This window comes from Chlorocebus sabaeus, chromosome 21, assembly GCF_047675955.1.
Source record: "Chlorocebus sabaeus isolate Y175 chromosome 21, mChlSab1.0.hap1, whole genome shotgun sequence".
NCBI lineage: Eukaryota > Metazoa > Chordata > Mammalia > Primates > Cercopithecidae > Chlorocebus > Chlorocebus sabaeus.
The window spans coordinates 15,966,666-15,982,954 of record NC_132924.1 but is presented as its reverse complement, the minus strand read 5'-3'; the positions used below and the strand labels follow the sequence as shown (position 1 = coordinate 15,982,954).

At 40.5% G+C, this 16,289-nt stretch overlaps 1 pseudogene; it reads right to left on the bottom strand.

Annotated features, from left to right (window-relative positions):
• Positions 1-3,522: 3,522 nt before the first annotated feature.
• LOC103226111 (tetratricopeptide repeat protein 4 pseudogene) lies at positions 3,523-4,675 on the bottom strand (annotated as a pseudogene).
• Between the last annotated feature and the right edge of the window lie 11,614 nt (positions 4,676-16,289).

Sequence of the window (16,289 nt, the reverse complement as noted above, 5' to 3'; positions counted from 1 at the left end):
TGTGGGATACTATCAAGTGTACCATTATATGCATAATGGAAATATCAGAATAAAAAGGAGAGAAAGGAGCAGGAATAATGGCTCAAATTTTTCAAATGTGAGAAATAACATAAATCAGTATATCAGGGAATCTCAACGGACTTTTAGCGGAAAGAGCAAAAAGACTCCATTACGCATTATAATTAGACTTTCAAAAGGAAAAGCCAAAAAAGAATCTTGAAAGCATGAAGTAAGACGCAACTTGTCATGTTTTTGTACAAGGAATCTTAAATAAGAAAAAGAGTCAACATCTCATCAGCAAGCATGGAGGGCAGAAGGAAGTGGGATAATATATTTAAAGTGCTGATAGAAAAAACAAAACAAAACAAAACAACTGTTAACCAAGAATTCCGTCTGGCAAAACTAATCAATGAAGAAGAAATTAAGACATTCCCAGATAAATAAACTTTGAAGAAGTTCATCACTAGTAGGCCTGTCCTACAAGAAATGCTAAAGGTATTCCTTGAGGCTGAAATAAAAGGACACTAGACAGTTACTCAAAGCTGTGTGAAGAATTAAAGAAAACAAGTAAAGGCACCTACAGAGATAAATATACAAGCTAATATTGTTGTATTTCTGGTTTGTAACTTCTTTCCTTTTTCTTTTTTCCCCTATATGGTTTAAAATTCAAATGCCCAAAATAATATAAATTTGTGTTAATGGGCACTCAGTGTGTAAAGACAAAATCTGTGACAACAATAGCATAAAGAGATGGATGAGGCTGTATAGTAGCAGAGATTTTGTACACAATTCAGGCTAAGAGGGTATTCTTTCAAGCTACATTGTTATAAATTTAAGATGTTAATTACAATCTCCAGATTGTACGGTAGAAAATAAAGAAAATAACTAAAAAAAGTGAAGAAAATAATTAAAAACTATGCAGAAGAGAAAATAAGAATTGAACAAAAATGGACTAGAAAAAATCAATTACACAATAAAATCCATAATGAAGGAATTGAGAAAAAAATATACAAAATCTACGGAATATAAATAGCAAAATGAGAGAAGGAGGCCTTTCCTTGACAGTAATCACTTTAAATATAAATGAATCAAACTATTCAATTAAACAGCAGAGATTTTCAGTATGTATTAAAAAACATGATCCAACTATGTGCTATCTAAAGGAGACTTATTTTAGCTATAAAGACACAAAAATGCTGAAAATAAAAGGACAGGTAAGATATTTCATGCAACTGCTAATCAAAAGAGATCTGGGACATCTCCGCTATTATTAGACAAAATATACTTTAAATTTTATTTTTTTCCTTCCGAAAGCTTTATTTCAATTTGATCGAAGGCTTGGGTGAGTGCTCCAGGGTAGTTAAAAAGCTGTCCAGTGGCTGGAGGGAGAGGCTTAGACAGAAGCCCTGTTACTTTGCAAGGAGCCTCCCAGAAGTCACTGGACTCAGTAGGCTCCTAGTTGTACTTGAAGGTGAGCCTTTCAAAGAGATACTCACCCAGCCCAGCCTCCAGGCCAGCCAGCCTGTGGGGAGGTTGGTCAGGTGGTCATCTATCTTCTTGATGAGTTTAACTTCCTCATCTAGGACGTGACTCTCTAGGAAGTCACAGAGATGGGGATCTGTGCAGGCGGAACTCAGGGCATGAAGGGCCTAGTTCAGATTTTTCACCAGGGCCATGGTGGCTTCCATGGCATCCAAAGTTCTACCCCACTTATCTTGAGCTGGCTTCTGGAGGTCCTGGAAGATAGCATGCTGCCACACTAGTTTTGTATCTTTGAGAGATGCTTGGTACTCTCATGCTTCTCCTCAGCTGATTTGCAGAAGAAGTAGCCCATGCTTTCCAGAGCCACATCATCATGGTCAAAACAGAAGCCCAGAGAGAAATAGGTTTAGAAGACCCGCAAGTACAAATTGACAAAGTGGTTGATGGCTGCCTCCACCTCAATGGAATAATTCTGATAAATCTGGGAGCTCATGGTTAGTCAGCAAGAAGGAACTAACCACTAAAATGGTGTTGACTGGTCCCAGAAGCAGGAGATGACTGAGAAGATGGTCCTGAAGGTTGAAAATGGAGAGAAGATTGGAAGGTGGCTGGAGACTGGAAGAAAGAGAGTTCCTGGATCTGTTCCATCCAAACACTGTTGAAGCAAGAGACAGCCACAGGACTGCTGAATGTGCTGCCTGGACTTTAAAATTTATCATAGAAGACAAGAAAACTGTGTATTCAAAAAACGTTAATCCATCAAGCATATGTGACAATGACAAACATACATGAACCTAAAACAGAACCCCCAAGACACATGAAGCAAAAATTGACAGAAATAAACTGAGAAAAAAAATTCTACAATAATATTTGGAGACTTTAATATCCCACTTTCAATAATGAATAGAACAAAGACAAAGTGCCAGTAAGGAAATAGAAGACTTAAACAACACTATAAACAAATGGAATTAGTAGACATGTAAATAACACTTCACTACCACAAACACCAGAATATGCATTCTTCTCAAGTGCACATGTAACATTCTCCAAGCTAGATCTTACGTTAGGCCACAAAACAAGTCACAGTAAATATTAAAACGCCGAAATCATATAAAGTATTTTCTCTTACTACGAAGGAATGAAACCAGAAACCAGTAACAGAAGGATACCTGGAAAACTCAGAAATATGTGGAAATTAAACAACATACTCATAAATAAGCTATAAGTCAAAGAAGAACTTAGAAAATACTCTTTTTTTTCATGGTAGATAAACTCCTCTTAGGAAGGGGGCAACAAACTGCTGCAGACAAAGATATACCCTATAACAACAACCCAACATGCTAGAAGGTTTTCCAGTTTAAAAGACACAAAATCCCAAAATGTGAAAACTACAGGGGAACTCAGAGGCCACTATCCTAGTCTGTCATAGTCCTCCATATGGCAAAGATGAAGGAAACTGGCAATCTTTTTAGGGGTACCAAGGATCTCAGTTTGTACAGTCTTTATAAATGCAGAGCAGGATGTGGCTTTCCTGCCCCCATTTCACCTCAAGTCATCTACAGCGACCGCACATGGCTCTCCTCTGTGTTCATGAAATAACTTGAGGTCAGAGTCTCTCAGCTTTAAAGCCTTGGAATCCTATGCATAGTTTGTTTGTGTGTAAATGTGCAGTTTCAAGGGTAGCTTCTGTAACAAGATGTCAAACTCCACAAAAGTTCAGAATCATGTCACTAGATCCTGAGTCCATCTCCACAGACCAAGGTGCCGCTCAGGTCAGTTGCCATGGTAATTGCAGCAGATGGTCCCTTTAGAGATGGAATACAAGGATGTCATGGCCAAGGCACAGAATTTTATATCAACTGAAGAAAGTGAAGACCAGCCAGAGAGGCTGCAGTTCAGGGAAACCAGAGGCTTCTCCCCCACCATGATACTAGGAAGGACTACCCCCTTGGTGACAGAAATAAGGCACTGGACTGATTCAGGCGTGCTAGGTTCCCAGCAGAGGAGGGTGAGGGAGGAGATCCAGGGGGCCTGGCTCAGTCATCTTATCTGGTGCACCTTTCTCCCCCAGAGATAATTCTTTCAAAAAGGTTTGGATCCTACACAGACTAAAAATGCTGTTGTCAGGGCTTTTACAAAGTACCTGTGGTGCTGTAGAACTTACAGCAAGGTGCCCTTGGCAGGTACCCGGTACAGTTCTGCCCTGTCCTCATCCTCAACGTAGACCTCCAAATTATCAGAGCAATATTTTTGCTCTAGGTCCCAAGAAGGTGTTCCACCAAACATCACCATTGGATGATCAATAAACCTGGAGTTCTCATGAAAGGCAGAGATGAAGTCCAATTGGGCATACTCTGGGTACAGAAGGAGCACAGGCCAGCTCAGCCTGCCGTGGTTATCTAGATTCAGCCTGGCTCCATGGGGGTTCTCAGAGCTGAGTCCCCCAGGAAAAGCTCACCTAGACTTTCTGAGGCTGAAATTTCATCCTCACAGGTAGTTTCAGAGAGCCTGATATTCCTAGCCTTGACGGCCTCGAGTAAAGCCTCATTCTGATTCCTCTCCTTCTTTTCTTTCAAGTTGGACTTCCCCACATCCCTCTGTTCCATTTGCTTCAGCTTGTCTGCTTTAGCCCTCATTTCCAGAAGCTTCTTCACTTTGGCTTCTATCTGCAGTCCCTCATCACATCAGTTCACAGCCTTGGCAAAGTATTTCAGTTCCAGATGGCATAAGCACCTCTTACTGCTTTGAAGTAGCAGGATTTTAGCTTTCTGGCAGCTGTCACATCACTGACAGCAGAACGAAAATTGCCCAGATAGTACTGTGCTGCTGCCTGGTTGGTATAAAGGACAGCATTTAAATCAGGATTTGCACATTTCTTCTTTAATCCTTCAGTGTAGGAAATCACAGCTTTCTTGTAGTCTTTTTCTTTAAGATAATCATTGCCCTCATCTTTATAGGTCTTGGCCTGTTCTTCTGGAGAAAGCTCCTCATCAAAAATAATTGACTGGAGACAAGCCAAGTCAGGATTCTCCCTGGGATCAATTTCTGATGGCACTTTCTTCATAAACAAGGGGACCTTTTCAAATTCCTCCTCCCACTGTTCCTCATGAAAGCTGCCACGGTAAGGCTGGCTCTGGAACTTTTCCAGGAACGAGTTCATGGTGTCGTCTGAGGTGGGGTCCTGCTCATGTTGCTCCACAGCTGATGCCCTACCCTCCAGCCCAGGTCCCAGTGCCGTGAAGTGTAGAAAATACTCTACAATGAATAAAAATAAAATATAATATCCAAAATTTATGGATGCAATAAAAGCAGTGGTCAGAAGGAACATTTAAGCTCTAAACACTTTTAAAAAGAATGATATTAATAGAAAATCTAATTGTATGTCTTACATAACCAGAAAATGAAAAGCAGTCTAAAGCCAAAGCAAGGAGGAGGCAGGACATAATGATTAGGGGAAACATAAATGATATAGAGAATAGAAAAACAAGAGAGAGTATCAATGAACCTAAAACTTGGTTCTTTAAAAAGATTAACAAATTTGACAAACCTTTAGCTGTAGTAAAAATAAAAGACTACAATAAACAAAATAAAAAATGAAATCATAGACATTACAACTGATACCACATAAATACAAACGATCAAAAGAGACTACTAATGAACAATTATATGCCGACAAATTGGATTACCTACAAGAAATTGATAAATTCCTACAACATACAACCTACCAACACTGAATCATGAAGAAATAGAAAATCTAAACAGACCAATAGTGAGTAAAGAGATTGAGTCAGTAATCAAAAATTTTACAAAAAAGAAAAGCTCAGTATCAGACAGCTTCACTGATGAGTTCTATCAGTTCTTTAATGAAAATTTACACCAATCATTGCCAGACTCTTTCATAAAATTGAAGAAATGAGAATACTTCATAATTTATTGTATGAGGCTGGCATTACACAGATACAAAGCCAGACAAAGAAATTACAAGATTGTCTCTTATAAATATAGATGCAAAACCTCTCAATAAAATCCTATAAAACTGAATACAGCAGCATATTAAAGGGATCATACTCCATGACAAATGGGATTTTCCCAGTAATGCAAGAATGGTTCAACATATGAAAATCACTCAATATAAGAAACCACATGAATAGAATGAAGGGAGAAAAAAGACCCCAAAATATATAAACATTTCAGTTGATGCAGAGGAATCATTTGATAAAGTTCAACATTCTTTTAATGATAAAAACACTCAGTAAATGAAGAATAAAAGATATCTTCTATAACATGATAAAGGTGATATATGAAAAGCCCACAGCTAACATCACATGCGGTATTGAAAGACTCAAAAGCTTTCCCTTAACAATGGGAACAAGAGCAGGATTCCTACTATTGCTATTTCTATTCAATATAGTAGTGGAAATTCTAGCCAGAGCAATTAGAGAAGTCAAATAAATGAAAATCATACAAATTGAAAAGAGAGAAGTTCTCCATTCACAGATAACCTGGTCTTATGTGTAGAAAGCCCTAAGGATTTAATAACAAAACTATTAGAGCTAATAAATGAATTAAGCAAATTTGCAGGACACAAAATCAATAAAAAAATCAGTTGTGTTTCTATACACTAGAAATAAGCAATATGACAAGGACATTTTTTAAAACTTTCTTTTTATAGTAGCATCTGAAAGAATAGATACTTAGGAATTTAAACAGGGAGATTAAACACATGTACTGAAAACTACAAAACATTGCTGAAATAAATCAATGGAATGTGTTCATGGTGTAAGATTTAATATTGTTAAGGTGATAATGCTACTCAATTTGCTTTGTTAATCAAAGCAATCTACAGATTGAATCCAACAATTTTTTTTTCTTGTGGAAATAGAAAACCCATTTTAAAGTTCATATGAAATCTTAAGGGACCTTGCACAGCCAAAACAATCTTGGAAAGAAGAATAAATGTGGACAACTCACATTTCCTGATTTCAAAACTTATCACAAAGCTACAGTAATCAAAACAGTGAGGTACTTGTATAAAGACAGACTTACAGACCAATAGATTTGAATAAAGATTCCAGAAGTAAACTCTCACATACACAGACAATTGATTTTTGACAAGGGCATAAAAGCCATTCAATGGGGAAAAGGACAATCTTTTCAACAAATGGTGCTGGGAAAACTGTGTATCCACATGCAAAAAAATGAAGTTGAACCTTTTCCTCAAATTATATAGAGAAATTCACCAAAAATGAATAAAACACTTAAATATAAGAACTAAAACTACAAAACTCAGATGAAAATATACAACTAAATCTTCATGATCTTAATTTCTTAGATATGACACCAAAAGGATGAACAATAACAAAAATAGATGAAGGGTAGAAAGCAAAGTGATAATGGAAGATGAGAGTTGAGTGATGTGACCGGGAACCAAGGAATGTCATGGCCTCTAGATGTGGGGAGGTAAGGGACCAATTTTCCCTGGAAACTCCTGAGGGAACTTGCCATGCTGACACCTTGATTATAACCTTTTAAGATACATTTGGGACTGTTGACCTCCAGGACGGTAAGATAATACATTCGTGTTGATTTAAGCCACTGAATATGTGGTGATTTGTTATAGCAGCAATAGTAAACTAATACACAATCTAAATGAAAGTAGGGATTTTTGTCTTCCCACACCCTGCTCACTTCACTACAGAATTTATAGCACTTAGTATATTCTTCAGTAAATATTTGTTGAGTAAAATGAATGAAGTCAGACTTTAGAGTCAGATTACACTTGGTTGGTTAACTGTTGTGAGGAAAGCAGGTGAAAGTTCTCTTGGCCTTGCTTCTGCTTGCACTGGGAAGCACTGTCATCAATGAAGGGGTTGCTGTGGGTTTCAAGAGAAAAGAAAAGATGTGAGAATCTCCCAGGTACAGTGGGAGCTGATCTGTGCTAGGGAAATAAAGTAGTATTGCTTGGTTATTGCTCACTTGGTCACTAATATAAAATGAATTGAGACAGTATGGTTGTGTATTTTTCTCCAATTAAGGTTATGGGGAGGCATGGCCTAAGGAAAGTTAGTTATTTTGCAAGGGTGATTTGATAGAGGCAGCAAGTCAGGTAGCTGGGGTGTTTGCAAGGGCATGATCATGATGGTGTACCATGCAATTTAAATAGAGGCAGGAGGAAATAAAGACCTGATGTGATATGTTCAGATCCATGAATCAAACATTGTAACAGGAGTCACAGTATTGTCAGACTAGAGGTACTGAAGGAAGGGAGCTGGACACTTAAAAGAGATGGGAGGGTGGAATGTTTGAGATTGAGTGAATGGAGGTGCTGTGGTCATTTAGTGATGCTAAGGTCTTGGAGTGGCCATGGGAGGGGTGGGAGGCTGAGGTGGAGCAGAGGACAGACTCATCTGGAGATGATGCAATAAATGAAGGGGAAGGCTAGGCCCTGCAAGGAGCTCTCTTGTGTATATTAAAATCATCAAAAACTGTGGCAGCAGTGATTGCAGAGATCCTAGTGACCATGATCAAGGAATGAAGAGGAAGACCAGCGGTCTAGAGATTACTGCACATGTGGGGCAGGAAGTGGGTGGTAACGGATGACAATCATTAATTTGATTTGAAAAGTATTGAATGTCTGCTTTGTGCCAGGCACGTGGTGGTAGGGTCTGATGGGAGGTTAAGGGAAGAGAGGTGGAGAATGATCTGGAGATTTCAGTGAGCAAGAAGGTATTTACCCCACATCCAGGCCCAATGGATTGAAGCCTTAAAAGAAAACAGCAACACCTGAGAAGGATACCAGGAAATGAGTCCAGGGGGTACACATGGAGTCAGCTGAAGTACACCCGGAAGAAGGACAGAAGAAAGACTGTGAAGGACTTAAGAGTCAGGGAGGGGTGTGAACTGGCTCAGAAAGGGTGATGCATGGGTAGGCCAGGGGGTGAGGGATGAACGGGAGTCTTGGATTTCCTGTGGTCACTCAGGGAAACCCAGCAGCTAAAAGTAAGCGATTTAAGCAAATGACTGGACAGATGAATAAACCAATAGACTAAAGATGGTTGAATGCTTCCATCAGCCTTGCTTCAGGCCCTATTTAGAACTGAAGTTGACTTTCTCTTTCTTTTAATATCTGCAAAAATGATGAATTTGATTTTAGTCTCTAGAAGCAACTTCCTTTTGAAATCAGGTGAGGATCTTGGCAGATGCGAGGAATCTTTCAGAACCTGCATGTACATGAGAAAGGGATATGACAGCATGAAGTTCTCCTATTTGAAGAAGCTTAATGGAGCCACTTTTTTACTCAGTTGACTGAGACCTGGAGCTGGTACACTCTTTGAATTGCATGGTGTGCCTGCCGCCGCCTTTTGACTTCTCCAGCCTGAACACCTGCCTTTTTGGGGAGAACCGTGGTAACTTATGGGGAGGCATCCTGTATTTTCTGCAGTGTCTGACAAAGAAAACCTAGTTGGTTCATACGTATATATGATCTTTCAACACAAACTTCAAATAAATGTCTTCACTCCTTGGGGAGAAGCAGGGCAGAGCCCCACTGTCTCAGCTAGCTCTCACTTAGCTGTCTTGTTTTGGGGCTGGAAGGCCACACTGTTGTTCCTGTGGTAAAGGCAGAGTCTGGGCATTGTCACTTTGTAGCTGAGAGCTGAGAGCAATTGTGTCTGCTTTGCTAAAATAAAGTTATTTTTTACTTTAGTCTGATCTCCAAATCCTTCTCTTTGAGATACCTCTGCCATCCAAGATCAGGAGATACTGAATTTTCAAAGCACTTTCTTAGGAGTTGCATGAGCAAAACATACACCTGCTCTTGTTTTCAAGGGATGTGGGCAAGAAGTAAAAAGAACAAACTGTTAATGAGAACACTTTTTGTATTCCTCCCTCCCCACCGACACATACTAGCACCATAAAATTTAAAATGCATCAAATGACTGTAGTAAGACTTTACTTTGATATATGAGGCAAAATGTTGAACTTGGGTGCTAATTAATCATCACAGAGTTACAGGGGAACCTGGACGAGTTAAGACTGGGGCGAGAGACTGCTCATTAAAGATCTTGCATTGTAGCTCAAGAAGAAAATGTTTAACTTAGTGTCTGGACACTCTGAGGATAGAATGAAATGCTGTGTGTGGCCTGGTGGCCTTGGAAGCCAGCGTGGTTTCAGCATGCAGGGTTGGGGTGAACCTTCTCTCCCTCACCGTGGCAGCCATCTCAGTCTGCCCCAGGATGTGCAGGCTGCTTGTCCCTGGCCTCACATCCTGCTGTGAGTGGGATTGTGACCCCCTGAAGTGCATATATTGAAGCCCTAACTGCCCCTGTGATGGTATTTGGAGGTGAAGCCTTTAGGATATAATTAGGGTTAGATGAAGTCCTAAGGACCTCCATGATGGTATTAGTGTCCTTACAAGAAGAGGAAGAGACACCAGAGCTTCCTCTGTCTCACAGTCCTGTGAGGACAGAGGCAGCAGGTGGCTGTGTGCAAACCAGGAAAGGAGCCCCCAGTAGGGAACCAACTGACTGGTCCCCTGATCTTGGACTTCCAACCTCTGGAGCAGTAAGGAACAAATGTTGGCTGTTTAGGGTGCCCAGGTAATTTGTTATGGGAACCCAGGCTAAGACATACACCTTCTCAGCACCTGTGTGTGATGGAACACAGGCTTTGGTGCCAAACATGCCTGCACTCTGTCACATACCTTGTTATGTGGCCTGTGGTCAGGCACTGTCCCAGTGAGACCCCACCTGGATTAGAAAGTCCTTCTCATGCCATATATGCTCCCTGTGCCATGGTGGTTCCCACTGTGGTCTCTAAGGCCACCAGCCATTCAGATGCTTATACAGTAAGTGTGTGGGGCTGTGGTTGGGCTCCTGTCTTCCCAGTGGTCAGGGGCATGAAGAGCCGCCTCTCACCACCTTCCATTCTGCTATCACATGTCCTTTGTATTGAACTCTTGTAAGTCTGTGTTATAAGTCAAATCCTGTCACCCCAAAATTCACATGTTGAACTAACCCCCAGGAGCCCAGAATACAGCTAGATTTGGAGATAGAATCTTTACCAATTAAGGTAAAATGAGGTATTTAGGGTGGGTCCTAATCCAATATTACTGGTGATCTTTTAAGAAGAGCAAGTTAGGACTCGCAGAGAAATGACCATATGAGGACACAGGGAGAAGATGCCTCATCTATAAGACAGGGAGAGAAGCCTCAGGAGAAACCAGCCCTGACACCACCTTGACCTCAGACTTCCAGCCTTCAGGATGGTGAAAGAATACATTTCTGTTGTTTGAGCTGCACAAGCTGCAGTGTTTGTTATAGCAGCCTGAGCAGACTAATACAAGCTGTCACCACTCAGGGCCTTCAGCTGTACTTCTTGTCAGGATACCATTTCCTTAGTCTCCATGGAGCTAACTTCAATTCCTTTCTCAGGAATTCACTTGGGCATCCTTAAATGTTCTAGGAAGTCTTCTCTGCACCCCTCAGGCTAGGCTCTGCCTTTGGGGTGCCCCTGGTTCCCTGGGCGGGCTGTGTTTGCAGGGCTGATCCCAGTGTGCTGTATCCCACTGTGCTTCCAGGGTCCTTGTTTGACCGCAGATTTCTCTTGTGTCAAGTTGTTATCTTTGAATTGTGTCCTCAGTGCCCAGTACTGTGTTTGGGATATGGACCATACTTAATAAACATATGTTGAATGAAGAAATAGATGAATCACAGTGGTAAACCAAAGTGAAAATCTGAATGATAAATTATCAAAGAAGCACAATAGACTACTGTAGTCCACTGGAGCCATGCCATTGGTGCTACTCTGGCCTTTTGGTTTGAATCAACTGGTAATCATGTTGATGGTCTACTTCACTTTGTGGTTTTGACATGACTATCATGTCACTGAAAGATAAACAGATCCACTATTAGGGAAGAGTTACTTGAACTGAGGCCAGGAGAGATACGTCCTGTTGTTTTTGATGCCTATGGAAATATCACATTGACTGTTTTTCAGAAAACGAGGATAACAACACAGCCTCTTGAAACTGTTTTTGAGGATTTTCAAGGGATTTGTAAATTATATTTTTAACCAAGTGGGGAAACAGCTTTTTAATATACTGTGAAATTGTGGAGATAAAAGTTTCCTTGCTTGTGTTTCCTTTTAAAATTATGAAGGCAGACCCAGCTTACAAAAGGAGAAATGGGATGGATGTAGAGAGAGGTGTGTGAGGTGGGCTTTTGTATCCTCTGCATCCTGCCTTCTGCACAAGCCCCAGAGTCCCATTTGTTCAATGAGGGACCCCTCAGGTGCCAGGCCTGGTTGGCCAGGCTAGGCTGCAGCCCCTTCATAAGCTTCTAGTACGACAATGTTGTTAAACAGCTCTGTTTTTTAAGTTTTAGGTTCCACTTGGAGTTTGTACATAGAAGACATTTGGAAGAATAAAATCCATATAAAACCATGTTTATCCAGCCTACTTATTCTTGTTATTCCTCATTCTTGGAACGTGTGTGGAAATTTTATAATAATTAATTGCTTAAGATTTTATTTCCTTGTCCTGTTGTCTTGGTGTTTACTGCCCGTTTCCCAGGATACTGACGAGGAAATGGAATGAAAAGGCCCTTAACATGCTCTGGACATGGCCACCCTGAGTTGTACTTGGCTATGAGAGCTCAAGTTCACAGCAAGAGAACAGAGGCCAGAATAGCCAGCTCAGTTTCTTGGCTGCATTATCATGTGAACTTTTCCCTCCCTATCAGTATTAAACCTCTTCCCAGCTCTACATGGGACATGTATTTTTCTCTGAGGTCAATGGGGTTGTTGAAAACAAAGACTGTGATGTTGTGAGTGATGTACTGCTATGGGAGAGGATGGGTCTCAGTAGCAAGCCCCCCACCAATGACACCTCATCTAATTGTCCTGGACCACTGGTGTAGAATCATTGAGTTATGTGTGATGTTAACATGGATGGCTCGGATCAGAAACATAGAGGCAAGGAAAGAAGTACCATGAATGGAAACAGTTCAGGGAAGGTTTATCAACCTCTCCAGACCTTATTTCTCCATCCAAGTGAGGGAAGAGTGTGATGTGAAGATGTCATGTGCCAGGTGCCAGCTCTAGTGCATCATGTGCCAGTGCCCAGCTAAGGCTCACTCTTCCTCCCTTTTCTTGCTTCTCAGCTTCCAGCCTAGAGTTCTTATTCTGCATGCCGGGGGAGAGCACCAACTTTGGAGTCCCCCAGCCCTGAGTATGACTATGGGTTCTTGCTTTTCACGAGCATTTCAGTGTTGTTTTGAGGGTAGAAAAATACTGTGAAGCACTTAACATGTTTCAAGCACATTGTATGCACTCAATTCATGGTCACTATTATTTTATTTATAAATATAAATATAATAAAATGCTTCCCAACTAGTCCTCAAAAGAAGACTGCCTGAAATATATTGATATTTTTCTTTGTGATTGCTGGAGCTGTCATATGCCAAATGCTCTTGGGACGCAGAATTCTATTTTTTTGGAAATGAAGTCATGGGTCAAATGATTGGCAAAGAAAATAATATTTCATTTTGTTTTTTATTGTTCTCTTCTCACAAAGTATGAAGTGGATCCTTGGTAACCCTAATTTAAAATAGTGCGAAATAGACAGTATATGTGACATTACTTATTTATTCTGGAACTTTAAAACTATAGTGAAAAATTTTCTAGACCAGAATCAGCACACTTTTTTTTCTGAAAAGGACCAGATGGTATATATTTTAAGCTTTGCAGGCCTTCCTGTCTCTGCCACAACTACTCAACTCTGCTGTTTAGTGCAAAAGCAGCTGTGAACAATATAGAAATGATGAGTGTAGCTATGTACCAGTAAAACTTGAGCAGTGTGACACTGACTTGTCAGATTCTCCCCCTGTATCTTGCTTTCCTCATTACGAAAGGAGCATCAGTCTGAGGATGCTAAACATTGTACCTAAATGTACCTAGCACAATATCAGGTATGAACTAATGGAGCTCCCTCTGGCCTTTTATGCCATGGGTCCACAGTCCATGTGCTGTTCATGATTAATTTAATTTTGGAGTGGTGAAGGCATTTCATGATCTATCTATTTGTAGCAACTGGGGTGCTGTGTTGAGAACGATTCTGGGACTGTCTGGGCTTGGCTGAAAAGTATGCGGTGACGTCCATTCCTAGTGTTTCTTCTTTTCTTGTTATGTTCCCTGTATTTCAGCCATTTTTTTCGTCTGGTTTCTTCAGTCTAGTTTTTTTTTTCAATCTCATAGCACCCCTTACCTTCACTCACAGTGGCAAGTGGGTTATGTCTATAATTCTGGGTTGGAGAGGAGATGTTGACATGACTATTTCTTTAAAGTTTTATATGGTTTAAACTCTAATTTTAATCTGATGATTAAGCAAGATGTACATTTTAATTGATTAGTATTTTCTTAAGGTATAGGATAAAACTTTTCACATGTACGCTTTCTTTCTCTTTCTTTTTCTCCTTCCTTCCTTCCTTCCTTCCTTCCTTCCTTCCTTCCTTCCTTCCTTCCTTCCTTCCTTCCTCCCTCCCTCCCTCCCTCCCTCCCTCCCTTTCTCTCTTTCTCTCTTTCTTTTTTTCTTTTTGAGATGGAGTCTCCCTCTGTTGCCCAAAGGCACGATCTTGGCTCTCTGCAACCTCTGCCTCCCGGGTTCAAGTGATTGTCTTGCCTCAGCCTCCTGAGTAGCTAGGATTACAGGTGTGTGCCACCATGCTACAGGCTAATTTTTGTATTTTTAGTATTTTGAGTTGGCCAGGCTGATCTTGAACTCCTGACCTCAGGTGATCCACCTGCCTTCAGCCTCCCAAAGTGCTAAGATTATAGGCATGAGCCACCATGCCTGACATCTACATGTGTGTTTTATGTGTGAGATGTTGTCAATCTTAATTTAGGGAAAATCCTTTTTAATTTTCTAAGGTTTCTTTTTTCTTTTTTTTAATCCCCCAGGATTGTCATGAAAGCTGACTAATTTGTCTTCTGCAGTGGAATGCAGGAGACTACAGCTCTGAAGCATCATTCTCCATACCTTTCTCTTGCTGCCCTCCCTGCCCTCCCTCCTTTCTCTTGCTACACCACCCCTGCAGAGCAGAGCAAGGAGGCTGGCCCAGTCCTGCAGGGGCTTCCTGTGCAGGCTGATTCCTTTCCTGTGTTTGTAAAGTTGGAGGCAGTCCACAAGGCAGCTTTCTGCACCATCTGCAGAATTTGCAGGTTCCCAAGGTCACCCTCAGGTTTGATAATTTGCTAGGTGAGTTCTTACAGAACTTACTGAAAGCTGTTATACTCATGGTTATGGTTTCCTTGAGTGAAAGTATACAGATTACCATTAGCCAAGAGGGGAGATGCAGGGCAGAGTCGAGAGCTTTCCAGATGTGGAGCTTCTAGTTGTCCTTATGGTGGAGCATGGACAATGTCGGCTTCTGCTGGGAATGGTATGTGACAACGCTTGTGGGGTATTGACAACCAGGGACCCTCACTTGAGTCTTGCTGTCCCGGGTTCTGATTGGTGCTTGAGCGAAAAGACAGGGTTGACTGCCTAAGTCAATGAGCTTTACTCTCCACCCCTCTGGAGGAAGAGTGAATACTGCATGACCCAAAGCCCCCATCATAAATCACACTGCTGTTAAACCATCCAGTGGCCAAAGCCCCAGGCTCAGGTGAGCTTCTTTGTTGGAGATATTATGTTTATCTTAACACATGTCATCACTTGAATAAACTAATGCTGTCTGTGACTCCACTGGACGATGACACCTGGAAGATCTGCATTTGGAATCCTCTGGGACTCTGCCCCATGTGTCTCTTCCCTTGGCAGATTTTAGCCTATGTCCGTTCACTGTAATATAACATGCCATAAATATGCTAGCTTTTAGAAGAATTCTGTGTATTCAGTGGAATTCTGTAGCTGGAGAAGGGAGTGAGGGTGGAAGTGTACGAGAAATACTTGTACAAAACATACCATGAGGCATAGGCCAACCAAAATACTGAGATATGGTCAGGAGATGAGAAAATGCCCCTCCTCCTACACCTTATCACCATGCTAAGAAGCCACCAGTAATAAATGGATTACAACTGAACAAGTTGAGAGATTAAGACCCTCTCTGAGAACGTTGTATAAAAGAGGGATGAAAAAAAAAAGCAAATGGGGTGGAAAATTTTAAAAAGCAACAACAACAGAAGCACTTACTAGAGGCATTTGAAATCTTTAGTGGCTACAGCTACAACAAGCATTAAACATATCTCAACTCCTAGATATATTATGTTTAACATAAATCTTGCTATGTGTTAATGATTATTTAACATAATTTTATGTTAAATGAAGATTTACCATAAATCTTCATGTTAATATCTTATTTACATCAGTAACTATTATCCTATGCAACATGGCTGGCTTTCAACAAGAAATTACAAAGAATGGCAAAGGCAAAATAAACAAACAAAGCTTCACAATCTGAAAAGGCAAAATAAAAAGAGAGAAATAATGAGAATCAGACTCTGATATGACACAATTATAGGAATTATGAGATAGGAACTTTTAAGTAACCATGTTAAGAGCTAAAATAATATAGTAATAATAATAATAATATACAAGGCCAGGTAGACAATGTCAGAAGAGAAGTTGAAACTATAAAAATGTTTCAAAAAGAAGTACTAAAAATAAGAAAACAGTAACAGAAAAGAAGGATGCCTTCAGTGGTCTCATCAGGAGACTCAATATATCTAAAGAATCGTGGAACTTGAGTTTAGGTCAATAGAAACATCTAAAACTCAGATGCAAAGAGAAAATTTAAAAAAATAATAATAAT